The sequence below is a fragment of the Dioscorea cayenensis genome, unplaced genomic scaffold (assembly GCF_009730915.1).
Source record: "Dioscorea cayenensis subsp. rotundata cultivar TDr96_F1 unplaced genomic scaffold, TDr96_F1_v2_PseudoChromosome.rev07_lg8_w22 25.fasta BLBR01001202.1, whole genome shotgun sequence".
Taxonomy (NCBI): domain Eukaryota; kingdom Viridiplantae; phylum Streptophyta; class Magnoliopsida; order Dioscoreales; family Dioscoreaceae; genus Dioscorea; species Dioscorea cayenensis.
In genome coordinates this window covers 1-4,313 of record NW_024087593.1, presented here as the reverse complement: position 1 = coordinate 4,313, position 4,313 = coordinate 1, and the positions used below count along the sequence as shown (strand labels likewise).

The window sequence follows — 4,313 nt, the reverse complement described above, 5'->3', positions numbered from 1 at the left end:
TTTACTCTTTCTAGTTTTTAAGCAATACCATGATATGCTGAACAGTAATTGCTCTTCATTAACAATCACTTGTAAGTCTCTCATCTAAAAAGAGACAGATGCATTTGATATATTTAAAATAAATATATTAAATGAATCTATATTACTCTTTCAAGTTTCTAAGCAATAGCATGTTGTATTTTTCAGACATTTTTTTTCTTGTTTGCATGCTTTGAAAAGTTAGAAATGCCTAACCAAAAAGAATATTTACTCAATGTTTCAGTACTATCAACAAGAATCATCCAAACTAAGGTAGCAAATCACAAACCTGCAAAACTCTAACAGGTAAAACGATGCATACACTTTACTTTCTCATATTAATAAATATATGAATTGTGTTTGTGGAATATTTGCAGGGATCTTGTATTGTGAAGCAAGAAGGCATGTTTGGTGGGTCAAGCACTTGAAATCAACTATTTCCGAGTGAGAAACTATTTGGAGGTAAAATGGATAATCTTGTATTGCTATTTTTATAAAATGACATCTAATTAAGTTTAGGAGTTGCAAACAAGATCAAAATGCATGCTCATTAGTCAATTTCATGGCTTTGTCATCTGTAATAAATCATGTAGAATTGGTTAGTGTAATGGGAAGTTTAATTAACATATTCTAAACAAAAGAATCATGTAGACTGTCATCTAAGTTTTTTTTAACATTATTAGTAAACTATTTAACAATAAATCTTTCCTATTTTAACATTATTTTCATAATAGTTTCTCTAATAAGTATTGGGATGTGGAAATAAAATATATGCAAACACTAATATTATAAACCATTCTTTATTTTAATTCTCACAAGTAATTTAAATCTATTGTTATTATTTCAGTGTTAATTCTTCAACCTATGGATAAAACGTGGATAAACCTTACATCAAGAGCAAGTGAAGAGTATATAAATGGGGTCACCAATTTCTTAGATTTTGCTTTTGCCAAATTATCCGAAGATGGTAAAATTTGGTGTCCTTGTGTTAAATGTGTGAACACATATAGGGTGTCCAGAAGAGAAGCATTTGATCACATTATTTGTGATGGCTTTCTTAAAGGATATGTTCGATGGATTTTTCATGGGAAAACCACGGAAGTAGCTACTTCTACTGTTATAAGTAATGAAGAAGAAATAGTGTTTGACAATGATATTCATGAGTTATTGCATGATATGATGGCTGAAGAAGATATGAATGTTGATGTCCATAATATACAATTAGAAGAGAGTCACTGGGGCCAACATTATACTCACAGAATTCATAATGACAATTTTTATAGCTTGCTTAAAGATGCTGAGGTGGAATTATATCCGGGTTGCAAGAATTTCACAAAATTCTCTTTTGCTATCTATTTGTTCCACATTAAATGTTTTAATGGGTGGACCAACAAATCCTTCAATGCATTACTAGAGCTGCTAAAACTTGTTCTACCTGAAGGTAATACATTGCCAAGGTCATATCAAGAAATGAAAAAGATGATTTCTGCATTAAGTTTGGGTTATGAAAAAATTCATGCTTGTCCCAATGATTGCATACAATTTTGGAAGGAGAATGCAAATGAAGACAAATTCACAAAATGTGGAGCTTCAAGATGGAAAGAGAGCTTGAATGATGGAAAAAGTGATTCTGAAGATGCTTTTACAAAACAGAAAAAAAAAGCTACCAAAATATTACGATGGTTTCCTCTTATTCTAAGATTGCAAAGGTTATTTATGTCTTCAAAAACTGCTTCTCTAATGACTTGGCATAAACATGAATGTACCAAAGATGGATGTCAAAGACATCCTGCAGATTCTCAAGCTTGGAAAGAATTAGATTCTCGATATCCTCAATTCTCCTCTGATCCTCGTAATGTTCGGTTGGGATTAGCTTCTGATGGTTTCAATCCATTCAAAACTATGACTATTGTTCACAGTGCTTGGCCTGTTATCTTGATACCTTATAATTTACCATTATGGATGTGTATGAAGCAGTCAAACTTTATTCTTTCCTTGCTTATTCCTAGTCCAAAAGGACCTGCAAACAATATAGATGTATACTTGCAACCGTTGATTGAAGATTTGCAAGTGCTTTGGGAAGTTGGTATAGAGACTTTTGATGCGGCCACAAATCAAACTTTTCAGTTACATGCAGCAGTTATTTGGACAATCAATGACTTTCCTGCATATGCCAATTTGTCTGGATGGAGTACTAAGGTAGAGTATGCATGTCCTTGTTGTGGATATGATTTGCTTGAATATCGAGCTGCTTCAACATTATGTGAAATGGAGGAAATTTTTCCTCCGTCTTTTTTTACCATAATGGTACATTTGGTTATTCATTTAGCAAATGAAGCAAGACTTGCTGGTCCAGTCATATATCGGTGGATGTATCATGTTGAAAGGTATATGTTGCATTCTAAATATTTATTTTAAATACCTAAATTTCAATTTTATATTTAATACATATACTTATATTTGAATTTATATTTGAATAGGTTTCTTCTTATGCTTAAGACGTATGTGCATAATAGAGCTAGTCCAAAGGCTTCAATTGCAGAAGGCTATTTAGCTAATGAATGTTTAACTTTTGCTTCATGATATTTAGTGGGGACTGAAATTAGCTTCAATCAATCAACTAGAAATGAAGAAGATCAAAATGTTGCAATTGATGAGGAAGTATCCATTTTTGCAAATGTTAGAAGACCATTGGGAAGGAAAAAAATCAAGGCTTTAGTAGTAACAAGCGTAAGAGGGTCTCACGTATTACACTTGACAACCAAACTTTGGTGCAAGCACATCGTTATGTGTTCTTCAATTTTGATTGAGTTGCTCCATTTTTAAAGTAAGATTAATTCATCATATAAATTTTTCTGTGTGCTAAATTATATTAATTGAAATTATTTTATTTAGTATACTTAGTTTTGTATTTAGGAAGCATGAGCAATTTATTAAGAGGCATAATCTCTCCCCACATCTTTCGCCTTATGAGATACAAAAGTTACAAAGTGAAACATTTCATGATTGGTTTCATGGATCATGTAAGTGTGACTTCACGTTTGGATTACTTATAATATTTTTAAGTTATAGCATTATTTTAATTAATTATGTATGATATTACATAGGTTGCACAATTGGAGCAACAAGGAAATGCAAACATCACCGATGAACTTAGACTACTTGCTCGTGGTCCAATGGATACAGCAAGGAGATACACTGGATACATTGTTAATGGTTTTAGATTTCACACCAAAGCTCGTGAAAGATGGTTGAAAAACTCAAAATAGTGGGGTTGTTGTAACATCTAAGATGATGAGTTATGAAATTTCAAGGGATGCACGACCTATTGAAGGAGAAATTAAGTATTATGGGTTTTAACTAACATCATTCAACTAAACTACAGTGGTAGCTTCAAGGTTGTTTTATTTAAATGTGATTGGATCGATCCAAATAGAGGTTTGAAGAAAGATAAATTTGGTTTTACTATTGTGAATTTTTCACATCTTGCTCATAGTGGAACTAATTTGGTTGATGATCCTTTTGTTTTTGCATCACAAGCTAAGAAGGTCTTTTATGTTCAAGATGAAAAGAATAAAGATTGGCTTATTGTCAAGCATGCAAAACTTAGGGACATATATGATATCGGTGGTGGATCATCCTTTGATAGGGGTCAAGGGTGTGGAGAAATACAAGATGATGACTCACATGACACTACAAAATGGGTTTGAAATGAAGTTGATGGAGTGGAGCTCACACAAGAAATAAAAACGGTGCATGAAGAAGAACAAGCACTTTATGAACATATTGAGGACCTTTTTTAGATCTATTTTATGATTTAATTTCGTGTTATAGATGTTGATTATAGAACCAAGTTTGTTCATTTTATTTTGTTGATGTGACTATGTGGGTATGAAGTTTAATTTGTGTGTTTGAGTTTTATTATATTTTGATTATCTTGGTTAATGCATGTCCTTTAAGAGCATATAAAGGTAAATTACTTATTTTCCTTTTAACTAAGATTTATTTGAGGCATTTTTATGAGGAAATTAATTTATCTCGTTAATTTTTTATTTCAGATAAAATGGGAAAGCGTGAACGGTTGAATATCACTAAGGCAAATCGCACTTCGACTTCTCAACAACAATCCGAATCGTGCTCATTATCCGAACAATCAACTGTTTTTAGAACCGAGTCACCAAAATGAACCTCGACAACAATTTGAACAACCATCAACTTCATGTATAAATTCTAACGCATTAGTTAATGTATTTTCACTTATTTATATTTAACTCGTGACTTAAATTTTTTGTGTT

The 4,313-nt window shown here is 31.9% G+C and overlaps 1 long non-coding RNA gene across 1 annotated transcript; it reads left to right on the top strand.

Moving 5' to 3' along the window:
* Nucleotides 1-289: 289 nt before the first annotated feature.
* LOC120255807 lies at nucleotides 290-1,099 on the top strand. The gene is made up of 3 exons (XR_005535105.1): nucleotides 290-324; nucleotides 396-480; nucleotides 866-1,099. It is a non-coding gene; the product is annotated as an uncharacterized LOC120255807 (long non-coding RNA).
* The last annotated feature ends 3,214 nt before the right edge of the window (nucleotides 1,100-4,313 follow it).